The 13,129-nt window shown below is 41.7% G+C and overlaps 1 pseudogene; it reads left to right on the top strand.

Moving 5' to 3' along the window:
* Window positions 1-5,847: 5,847 nt before the first annotated feature.
* The window catches only part of LOC135505977 (exostosin-1-like), a 296,459-nt pseudogene continuing 289,177 nt past the window's right edge, over window positions 5,848-13,129 (top strand).

Here is a 13,129-nt window from a genome sequence, read left to right on the forward strand (position 1 = left end):
ATTAATCAAGTATATCCAAAACAAAAGGATGTAGGTACTGTATTTGGCCACAAACAGCCATTGGATATTTGTGTAATTTTATGATGTGTGGTTGAAAGGCTGGGTGCATCATTAAAACAACAAATACATACAGAGTAACTGAGAACATTGATTTTCCATCTAGTTTGAGTCAAATGAGAGTGATCCCTGATTACTGATTATTTATATACACACACCTTTCAAGAACCAAAAAACTATGTGGAACCTTCTTTTACAATTCCCCAAATAACATGGCACTGGGTATGGGTTGGTCCCTATCAGAAGACAATATCACACCTGCAGAGGAAAAAATAACAGGTTGCAGCTTGACTCTTGCCCAGTCTGATACTTGTCAAAGCCAGTGTAAATGACATCCCAGATCAACCAGAAATTGGATACCTTACTTCCTGAGCTCACCATTCTCAAATGGAAAAGTCCAATCATGTTGGAGTCATGAACTCAGCTGGTCTGATGTGATTTCTAACAAAAGAAGCCAGCGAGAGATGATATTAACATAGTGTAATAGTGAGTCAACCAGTGTTGTTTTGATAAAGGGATAAAGGAAATATTTGTATTGAGTTTGAAGCAGTTATTTATCACCAGAACTCAGGAGGCCTTGATGAATCAAAGACTTGTTTTCCTGGAACATATCTCATCAACATTCTCTCTCTCTCTCTCTCTCTCTCTCTCTCTCTCTCTCTCTCTCTCTCTCTCTCTCTCTCTCCTCTCTCTCTCTCTCTCTCTCTCAAATCATAAGTGTACTCTTAACTTTTTTTACACAGCTAATAGGAAAAGAGTTGGGAGGAATGGATGACAGGCAGATCAATATTTCATGAGGGATACGTATGTGGTCAAGACTCAGGCAGACACACAGGAACCAAGCTGCTACAGTACTTTGTTTTTAATCATCTGTTAACTCAGGAGACTGCCAGAAGAATCTCAACAGAACAACTGCATTGATAAAAGGCCACTCAATCCATATGTAATTCAGTTTAAACATCGGCACTCTGTCTTGACTTACAGTCCTAAAACATTCTAGTCTTTTGCCCATCCATTAAACATGGGTTTTGCACAGTCATACTCTGCGAGACAAGACAACAACATTCTCAATTGGTCCATTATTGTTTACTTGACAACAAAATGTTCAAGACTGTAAAAACCTCAATAGTAACCTCAGACTCAAGCAGTGCATTTGTGAAATAATGTTGCACTGTAATTCTTTCTGGTCTTAAATATAGTGTACCTGCATGCACATTTCTTAACAATTAACCATGAAAATATATATTATATGTTTAGGCCTATTTAAAACATTTAGTGTCTATTAATTGTGTGTGCACTAATATTCTTTCTCAGTCCTGCTTGTCTTGTTGGTAAACACAATTTCACTGGATTGTATCAAATGAGCAGCAACAAGGGCAGGTGTTAAGCCAGAAGGACTCTCTGTTTCCAGGGAAGGTTGTTCTCGCTGTCCCACTGAGAGTATATAGGAAGCAATCAGGAAGCAACAGCAGGTAGACCACAGGCTAGGGTCCCCACACCTATGGGAATCTCACTGCCAATCAGCCTCGCTTACAGCCTCCCACGGCCTGATTAAGCAGGACCTGCCCAGCATTACCATTCATGAAGTTGTGGGACCTGCTAAAAAGCCTCACACGTGTAGAGTGAAGGAGGGATGAAAATGGGCACTTTGTCACAAGTGAGAGGAAGCTTCACAGGCCTCTCATCAGGCAGCAGGACTGTATGTACACTCCCACAGTGGATCCAAAGCCTGCCTTACAGCTACGTTCTCATTAGGTATGTTTTGATGGCCACCCCCAGGACACCCTTATCAGTATGCCTGGAAGACACAGTCAGAGTGGGGTAGAATAATGATTTTCTTATTAACTCTGTACCGTGCTCCCAGCGACATCCATCGCATATCTCTGAACCTAGACGGTGTTAATGCTTGATCTCAGGCACAATGTTGAAACCTGTAACATTTAACTGTGACCAGGGGTTGCTGGAAAGCACCAGGAGGGAGCTGGGACAGTCCTCATTACATGATTTTCTCACCAGATAATAGACAGAGGCCTCGCAGTATCAGAGGAGTACAGGATACAGCAGCTGTGAAAACAGGTGGACATATTGTAGAATGAGTCAAATATGCAACAAATGTCCTTTAATATCCCAGACAGAGGCAACAATTGTTTACAGAGCTTTCTAAAGCAAAAAGGAGAGAAAAGGGTCATCTTGCCTACAAGGTATTACGAAGTTAGCGGTCTGACATATATACAGATTGACACACATAGCTTGTCTAACCATGCAGGACCAACACAGACAACAAGATGAGAATGATGAATGGCCTCAGAGGAATACATCCTCAAAATGCACTGACTTGACAGCTTTAATATTTTTTTCTAACAGCTCCTAAACAGCACCTAACGGTCGGCATGCAATCACACTGCCTTCTACTCACTGCTTTAAAAACACAACGCACTCTCAGCCTCATTGCAAAATGTGTAGAATAGCATGAGCTTAGCTATGAAACTGCACATTTATCTTTCTGCCCCATGTCAATATGTGTAGAATTGCTAGAAATTTGCTTTAAAACCTCATCATTTTCTCTCAGCCTAACAAATGAAATCTCATTGGATATTTTCATTCACTGCTTGTGAAGGAAACAACTCACTTGGACATACAGCAAGTACTGTAATTGTGTGCTAATACGATGGGTGTTTTCATTTGGTAGCATCTGATTTGTCTTGAAACCCACTTGTGGTTCTGCTGACATATAGCTGTTGTGGATGCTCCACTGAGCCCTCTGTTGCCCTGAGCTCCATGTGGTCTGATCCTACTGTACCTGGGCTGTGCCACTGCTAAGGCACCCCAGGCATCAGGGTGTATAGAATACACCCCAGAGTGCCAGCATATATAACCCTAGGGGCCAACATCTGTACTGTAGTTTACCTGCCACAATATACTGTATATTCTCAGGCCAGCTGATGGTCACTTAGCACCAGTCCCGGAGAGCTCTGAGGCACGGCAGATGTTATCGTCCCAGTGGAGGGAGATAGGGTAGTTATGGGTCAGCTAGCAGCCACAGCTGAGAAATCTGACCAGAGAGGGAATCCTTCTGGAAAAACCAATGGGAAACAGTGTGAGTATATTCAGGCTTCCAATACAACACTGCAGGGGAACATTCATAACAATGGTTGTTTTGCAGACTCAAAGGCAGTAGTGAAAATTCCTCTTAGCACTCGGCAAGCAGAACTGAGATGATTCAGTTTCTTTCTGGAGGTGTTGGCAAAATGCTGCCTCATACAGATGTTGGATTTTAATTTGATCACCCTGTTGCATCTCCTGCAATGCAGAAAATGTAAAAATGGTAGTGTATTTAATGTTTAAAAAGGCCTCTGAAGTTTGAAATTTCCCCTTTTGCATTTTTTACTTGATTTTCCCTCACAAAAAAAAGTATCAATCCCTACGAATATGTCTATGAATTATAATCCACATAATAATTCACATTTTCTGTTGCGGCAGGATTATTTTCCTTCTGTAGCTAACTGGCTCAAATGAAGATCCTACATATTTAACATCATGGTGGTGGTGCGTAGCCTGCCCCTCTGCCTGCGGACATGGCTTGATGAGTCTAATGAAGCCATACAAGGGCGGAATGTAAAGGAAACATGGGATTTTCACTTGAGCACACAGAATAGGTTGACTTGATCATTTAGGCACTAAACACAGCTCTCAAGTTACACTCTGACTTGCAAATGCATCACATGCATTCTTGCATCAAATGTGGTTATTTTATGTGGCATGTTTTCCTGTGGTTATTGTAAGAATGTGAAATCTTCTGCTTGTGTAGAGTTTAATGCATGTGTATTTGTCTCTGTGAAGTTATTTGTAAATTACATTTTAACATAAATTAAATATAAAGCGTTCATTTCAGACAGTAATTTATTTACCACAGGTTGATCTAGCTTACCAACAGTTACACTCACTAGTAGAGTGATTCCAGGCTTTCTGAATCATGCTTGGCTTTTTCTGTTACATCTTCGGCCACAAGATGGCATCATTTATTGCACGATAAAACATGTACATTTGACCTGATATGCAAACCCTACCCAGTGCCGAAATGATCAGTTATTCTGTGATTCTGAATCAATATAATTTGGAAAATTTTCTTCAAAAGTAGAATGAATCTAACAATCTTTACTTGAATCATCTTTAGGAACTTCCTATTGAAACACTTTGATGGAGTTGTATTTTAGGTGTATCTAATGAACCCAACTGTATCAAGGTGAACTTTTAAAGATGCAACAATATCCAGCAAGCATAAAATTGTATCAAAAAAAGGTCTGCATCTCTTTGGTCATTGTATAAGTGTCACTAATAAGCTAAATAAATACTTTACTGTGTTATAACTGTGGCATTCCCATATATCCTTATGGTTTGTGTGAGGTCTAGAAATACCATATAACAGACTTGCCATTAATTATACAAGGGAGTGTTGCTAAAGTTATAGTCCGCTACAGTGATGACATACATACAGGACCATATTACCAAGTTATTACATTGTTATCACACTTCTTCATTATCATCATGAATCAGCGCAGTATTGAATCATTTACTCACCATCTATTTCTGCGTTTAAACTTTGTATTCAAGACAAGAATGCATAGTGGAATATTTTGTCAACTTCACAATAGCCTACAGTACACGTTGAGATAAAAAAAGTAAGTGCAAACTATGTGCAATTTTTATCTCAAGCACACCCCTAAAGAGTGAATATGGGCGACTGATACAAAAAAGAGCTCTGGGTAGAGGGCACGTCATGATTAGGCAGGCTAACATACACGAACTTCGTCTCGCATGCTTTCTCATCGAACAGCTACAGTTTCTGCCAACGCCTCTTGAAATGATCGACGCTTCGCTCATCCATTTCCATTGCTCACAGCGCATCCTCTACCAATAACCGCGGTCGGAGGCGCAGCCTCTCGTTGTGGGAGGTTCATTGCATGGTCCTCTGCTCTGAATGGGAGTGGAGAGGGATGCAGGACGATTCGTAAACTCCACAGGACCCGTGGAATATTTTGAATTAGCCCCTATCTGCGAACTGTGGTTGTATTCGTAGTGATTCAACCACAGCCCGGTGAATGAAAGACTGAGAGATTGAAGCTTGACGCACCGTATCACTTTGGTGTAAATTTGACTCTTGGTCGTTGGAAGATGCTGTGCTGGGCTCCAGACTGTTGAGGCGCGTGTCGTTTAGGTGACACAGACACTTAACTTTACGGACTGTGTATCATTTATCTGCTATGTAATTGGGAGCAAGTGGATGTACGTGGGATCCACACAATTACGATCAGGTGGATGTATTCAACTGTCACGCATGATTTACGCGAATTTATAGAGATTGAGAAAATAACCCTGAATTAAATCTCAGCAGTAATTCGTGCACGGTATGCATGTGTGCCTTGTTGATCGGACGGAGCTGGGTAGACAATCATGGACTGTCATCAGACGAAGAATATGCCAATGCATTGTAGGTTCCACAGTCGTAACGATTGGAATTGACATAGCCAGTCTGTACGAGCGCTGGGGAAGTATGGAGAGACAGGTCTAGATTCACTCATTCGGATTCACCCGTTGAGAGCGAACTTTGGAAACTAAAGTGTTCTCCATGGAAACTTTTATGCAGGATTCCGACACAATCAAAGATGACCGCGTGAGCAGACCGTTGTAAACACCACTATAGAATTGCATGAATACAGAAAATATAGGTAGGCCTATATAATTAAGTCTTATGGGGGTGGGTGGGGGGGTCCCTTATGGAAATAAGACTACACTAAGAATGATAACAATTTTTTTTAAATAACGTTTTAGCGGGCCTCCCATATGGGAAAATGACCTCTATCGCAAGTGATGACATGTTCTTCAAGAAGTGCGAGCCAGAGGCCCTTGAGAATGAAAGAACAGTATTTTTGGATGAGTTCTCTGGGATATGTTGACGTAAACGTAGGCAACCACATTCTAGGTAAGGAAAAATGTTACTTTGCAACGGATGGCTTCCAATGCATCTCCAATTTCGTTGACTCTTATCCTCACAAAAATGCATGATTTTTGTTAATTAAGTGTCCCAAAAGCTATTAGTATAATTTAGGATGCTGTATTTACATCGTGTTTATCAACTGTTCATCTTGATGAGAGGGAATCAATCAATGCTGGAAGTTTCAAAAACAGAAAGTAGTCTACCACAGGTGTTCATTACAAAAAGGTAGGACACATGTTTTCACAGATACATGACTTAATTGAATAAACGTTTGGTTTTTCTTCAATGGGATTGGTGATTGAATGGAATTGGTGATGAGTGATCTATATTAATTCATTTTTACTTTTGCGGATGGATGGGAAATTGTCTGAAGGAGATTACTGTGGTGTTGAGCAATTGATTCTAATCAGAAAGATGAATATTGATTGGTTTCAAAACCTGTAGCAAACACTGTCAGTGATACCAATGCATCTCTTGTCTGCATGTATATTGTCCAGCTATAGTGTGATTATCAGGCACTCTGTTCTATCCTGTGCACACAGTGACTCAGACCAGCAGCATGCTTACCTGTGGATAAGAGTGATCCCCGTGGGTTGAGTGTGGACCCCCACGTTCTCCCTGCTCCTTCTCCTGCCTTGGTTCCCATCACCTTCAGCCCTACTGTCCACATGCAGGCCAAGAAGAGGTACCTGCTCGTGTCTCTAGGGGCCTGTCTTCTTCTGGTTGCCTACTTGTGGGGACTGCAGATTGGGGAATTCCATCACCAAAGTCACCACCAGCAACTGTACAGAGTCGCCCTGAGCCCTGGCCTGCCCAGACAGCGGTGGCCTGAGTGGATCCACCCGCTCAACACCTACCTGGAGGACGGAGAGCAGGAGGAGGACAGCCCTCTCCTCCACCACCAGCACACCTCCCCCCGGGAGAGACGGGAGGTCCGTAACAACATCTACAAGAGCAGGAGGTGCCGCATGGACACATGCTTCGACTTCAGCCGCTGCCAGAGGGGGTTCAAGGTGTACGTCTACCCCCTGCTGAAGGGGAGACGGTGTCTGAGAGCTACCAGAAGATCCTGACAGCTGTCGAGGATTCCCGCTTCCACACCACAGACGTCAACGAGGCCTGTCTGTTTGTGCTGGGCATTGACACTCTGGACCGGGACCAGCTGTCAAGCCAGTACATTCACAATGTCAAGGCTAGAATACAGAGCCTCCCTACATGGAACGACGGAAGGAATCACCTCATATTCAACCTTTACTCTGGCACCTGGCCAGCTTACACAGAGGAACTGGGCTTTGATATTGGCCAGGCCATTTTAGCCAAAGCCAGCATTGATATGGATCATTTTAGGCCACACTTTGATGTGTCCATTCCTTTGTTTTCAAAAGACCATTCTCAAAAAGGAGGGGACAAGGGTTATTTGACACTCAACAATGTCCCTCCATCAAGGAAATATTTACTGGTTTTCAAAGGGAAGAGATATCTGACGGGTATTGGTTCAGAAACCAGGAATGCTTTGTATCACATTCACAATGGGGAAGATATCATTCTTTTGACCACCTGCAAGCATGGGAAGGACTGGGAAAAGCATAAGGACGCAAGATGCGACAGGGACAATGAAGAATACTCAAAGTAAGTTCCCCGCTTATGTCCTTTTGCTGGTTCAGGGTCTGTCGGGGCTAATTACTACAAGTGAGTGACATATTTCACAATGGTATGTTTTTCACTCTACAGCACAGGATGTACAGACAGTCTGACACAACATATCAATGGGTTAATCCCTATTTCAGTAAGACACTCTTAGCACTGTGACTATCATCATATTGCAGTTGTTCATCCATGTTAGTTGGATTATCCTGACAACATTTGCATCCAGTTTTACTTTCATATTTGCTACAGTATCGATCTACCAATATTTTGAGCAACGTGGAAAAAGCTGCTTCAGTGGTACAGGTTAGGTTGGCTGTGATCTTTGCCTGATTTTTAGAGATGCTTTAGAATACCTATGAGAGTACTGCTAGTCTGCTATATAGTCGAACATGTTCTTTAGCCCTGCAGCCTGAATAAAAGCACAGTGACTAAACACTTGAGAGATCTGAGTGCAAAAAAATCCCTCACCACAGGGCAGCTCCGTAACAGCTGACAATTAAATGTTTTTTTTCAGCAGTTGAGCAAAAAAGTTATAGACTTTCATTGGATTGCAAATGTACTGGCCTTGCTTGAATCAGAGCATAAATAAGTTGTTACTCTTTTTAAAGCACATGCCTCAGTAAAGTTACTGAAGCATTTGCACCCAAACAAAATGTACATAATCCAGTAATCCCATACGGAACCATGTGACAGTTTAAATTTGCCTCATTTAACCTGGAACCACATGGGAAGCATTGACTTCCATTGTATCGGACTCTCCTGATTTGTTTTGTATGGCTGGGTTTTCCCCCACTTCCCATTGTTGCAGGACGGGCATGTTTGTGCAGTGAAGACCATGTCATCACTGGTAATGCTCAGTCTTACGTACGTTTTTAACCTGCATTCCAGCCCTTACAGTTATTTCAGTGTCTGGCTCGCCCTCATTGGTTATTAGTATGAATGAATGTCCCACAGGTGTTTTTAGGATGGTTAGATAGTTGGAGTGTGGAACACATCCTGTGAGGGCTTTTAGGGGGTTTTGTTAGAGTTCTGCATCTGTGGCAAATCACAGCACACATTTTGTTTGATCAGACCAATAACATCAACATCTTACAAATGTCTTCAAGCTCACAGAGAGAAAGATTTAACAGCACTGTTTGAAGAAAAAACCGATGTGGCTTATAGGAGAATTCCAAAAGATTTGATTACCAAAGATATCAAATGACTCTCTCTGACAGTGACAAGAAAGTAAACAATATTGTGTACATTCATTCAGATGCAGTGTGGGCAAAACAAGGCCCACACCTGAAGATACTCTGTGTGAATAAAATGGAAGGGGATTTCAAAGCCTCAGTCAGAACAGTCAATAATTGGCCTTCAATTGAATTAAACCGGGGCTGAGGGATAGAGGAAGATCATACCCCATGCTGGACAGCATGGATTGAAGTCAGATGATTTAACTGTACCACGATAACATCCCCCAGAACCCAGCACAACAGAACCATGTGTCTCACAGTCACATAACTGACGATGACACAATGTCCCTATTTAACATGGTAGACTGTTATTTCATGACCAAAATGGTGTAGAAGCAGTCATCAAAGCCTTTGTGTCTCAGAAGACAGCCAGATTTATTTGTCTGGTCCTTTTTATTTTCCACCTGAGGAGAGTGAGATCCTGCTGATGAGATGTATTGACAGGCTGTAAATTACAGTTTCTCACTGTTGGATGCTTTCTGCAGATCTATCACCAGCCATGAAAGGAAAAATCATTTGATAGTGCTTTAATTGCAGACTACATTTAACTTGTTGTTTCCCAGCCTCGCTGGCAGACAAAGGAGACATGATATTTAATTACTGAAGCACTATAGACCTATAGACCATTTTCTTTTTAACATCACTGGTTATGACCAGTCATGCCTTGCTTCTTTATTAATGCATCGGATCATTAGTCTTTTAAGCCTAACTACAAAGCTGCAAAGACTTATGGGTTTATAAGATATCTGGGTGACTGGGGTACACATATGATCTGAGACATGTTGTATAGGTGCTTCCTCAAACCTGCACATCCACATACAAATTAGACACATGGATCAAACACATTGAAGGTAGTTAGAAGATTAAGTGATTGACAATCACCTTCTACCTCAGCTGATAATGTCAGCAGGAAAGAAAGGCTGGGAATTGATTTATACTTGCTCAACAAAAACCATTGAGAGCATGCAAGACCTGGATTGTTCTGTGCTGTAGAATTGGTAAATGCATTTTAATTTTATTTCAAGTGGATGTGTTACCATCTTGACTAACATGAATTGAAAGGGTTCATTTGTGAGGTTGTATAACGGTTTTCGTCATCTGACGAAGAGTAGTCGGACCAAAGCGCAGCGTGGTAAGTGTTCATGTTTGCTTATTGAACTGAACACTAATACAAAATAACAAGAGAATAAATGAAACCGAAACAGTCCTGGAAGGTTCAAACACTAAACAGAAAATAACTACCCACAAAAACCATGTGGGAAAAAAGCTACCTAAGTATGGTTCCCAATCAGAGACAACGATAGACAGCTGTCCCTGATTGAGAACCATACCCGGCCAAAAAAAAAGAACATAGAATGCCCACCCAAATCACACCCTGACTAAACCAAAATAGAGACATAAAAAGCTCTCTACGGTCAGGGCGTGACAGGTTGTATCTTTGACGTTGATAATGTAGAGTGGCAGTTGTGCACTGGTGCAGTTAATTCCAACCAGACAACGCAGGTACGGTTTTGGACATGCTTTTGATTGTATCTTGCATATGTCTAGAAACCCTGCCAACATTCAAACAATGCAGTGGCATCTGCTGACACAGAGACATAGATTTGGTGGGTGAACAATGTCATATGTTTTTGCTCTAGAAGATTTTCATTTTCTTCAGCCATATTAAGTGTTGTTGCCATGTTGCACTTGCAATCCTAGTTGCCTGACTCGTATCTGATACCTCGCCTGGACTCCAAATAAGTAATAGAGGAATGGGACTTGACTCAATCACAAGTTCTTGTTTTTTCTCCCTCTTTCCCATCTGGACTTGTGCATCATAGAAACCTAGCGCCGGGCATCAAATGAAATGTGCCAAAGGTGTGGGTCACTCATGATTGATACCATCCATCTTCACGGGGGTGGGGTGGGGGTGTGTGCAAAAAAAGCCATAAAGCACTGGCTAGTGGCAATATCGGTTGTGATATGAATAAATGTTTTCCTGAGATATCTTGACACGCTTGAAAGAAAGGAGTTCTGGTATTTGACTTATTTTTCTTGTATGGCTGTGGATTGGATAATTGCTTTTATTTTTGACTTAATGATATAAATCATTTCTGTTGTGATTGGCAAATGACATTGGCAAGTTTCTACAATTAGAGATGGCAACACTAACCCTTAATACCATATGTGTGTAATTAAATGCAAACTAATAACATGTTAGGTCATTCCTATTCCTACTTATGGCAGTATGAAGCACTTTCCACTTGACAGTTGTCAAGCCATGACGTTGATAAAATGCACTAACAATAGTGTAATTTCAGAGCCATTTTCTAGATGTTTACAAAAGCAAACAAGCTATGTACTTTGATCCTAAACTTCTCAAGGCACACAAATTGTATGCTTTCATGTCTAAAGTAGATCCAAATTAAGAGGCAAAGCATCATACTCACTGTAGTTAAGCTAATTTGATTACATTTGCGTACCTCTGAGAGCTGTTGACCTGCATGTGTGTGTGTGTGTGCACGAGCTTGCTCGGTGTTTGTGTGTATGAGTCACAGATTCACCCCGGCTATTCTAGCTTCTCTAAAGGCTCAGCCTCTCAGCATCTTACCCTGGAAGAGGTGAGATCTATATAGAATCACCACCCTCACTAAAACAACCCTTTGTGTCAAGGGCGGTTATAAGTTATTCTTATGCATCCCTTCATGGGTATTGTGATTTGTAAGTCGAATGGGGGGGTAGAAATGGGGGAAGGTATCATGGGGGGATATGATGTGATGGGATATGAGGCAAACATTACTATGATTGGGGATTTATATATAAATGGGTGGCAAACACAGGATAAGTTTCTAAGCTAAATAAAAGCCCTGGAGAGAGGCAACCATCAGGTACCATAGTTACAATCTGATTCCACGTTCAAAACAACTGGGAACTCGGAAATCTCTGACTTCAGTCTGTTCAAGACAACTGGGAACTCTGGGGGGGACTAGCTCTGACTGGCAAAAATCATTTTTAACGGTCATCCAACTCGGAATTTTAACTCAAGAACTCAGGCATCTTTCTAGAGCTCCGACCTGAAGTCTTGAGAGCACCATAGTCAGTAGTGTGAACCATCCTTAACCTTGTTTTGTTATAACATCTTTAGTCTGATAGACGCTTATGTGACAACCAGAATGCATTGTATGATGTCAACAAACATGGCGCCACACATAGCTGGCAAATAGCTTAGCATTAGCTCATTATAATCCGTACAACCTTCAAAAGAGTATTTTACACACATCATGTGTCCATTACAATCTATGCAAGAATCTGAATGCATGATTTGTCACCAGAACTTTAAAACTTGAATAAAACATAGCTCAACTTGAATAAGATTGAGCTCGGGTGCATCCTGTATCCATTCATCATCCTTGAGATCTTTCTAAAACTTGATTTGGAGTATATTCAATTGACTGGACATGATTTGGAAAGGCACGTACCTGTCTATATAAGGTCCCACAGTTGACAGTGCATGTCAGAGCAAAAACCAAGCCATGAAGTCAAAGGAATTGTCCAAGACTGGATTGTGTCGAGGCATAGATCTGGTGAAGAGTACCAAAAAACATCTGCAGCATTGAAGGTCCCCAAGAGCACAGTGGCCTCCATCATTCTTAAATGGAAGAAGTTTGGATGCACCAAGACTCTTCCTCGAGCTAGCTGCCTGGCCAAACTGAGCAATCGGGGGAGAAGGGCCTTGGTCAGGGAGTTGACCAAGAACCCGATGGTCACTCTGACAGAGCTCCAGAAGTCCTCTGTGGAGATGGGAGAACCTTCCAGAAGGACAACCATCTCTGCAGCACTCCACCAATCAGGCCATCCACCAATCAGGCCTGTATTCTAATGGCAGTAAGGGTGATTTTATATTATTATTATACAACGGGTGGGTCTAATCCTGAGTGCTGATTGGTTAATCCGCATTCCAGCTGGTGTCTATTCCACAAAATACCACTGGCTAAATCTGACGTTTTAAATGCCTATTTACTCTGTTCCATCTGACGATGCAATCCACTGTCTCATCAGCCCAGCCAGGCACTTTATAAATGTAATCATTTCCACTATTAAAAGCTACTAGACAATATCTCAGATTTCTTTTTCAACAGCAGAGATTTGTATAAACCTTGCTGTCTGTCTCGACATCGTTTGCAACATTGTTGCAATATTCAAATTCGATTTC

This window comes from Oncorhynchus masou, chromosome 19 (assembly GCF_036934945.1).
Source record: "Oncorhynchus masou masou isolate Uvic2021 chromosome 19, UVic_Omas_1.1, whole genome shotgun sequence".
NCBI lineage: Eukaryota > Metazoa > Chordata > Actinopteri > Salmoniformes > Salmonidae > Oncorhynchus > Oncorhynchus masou.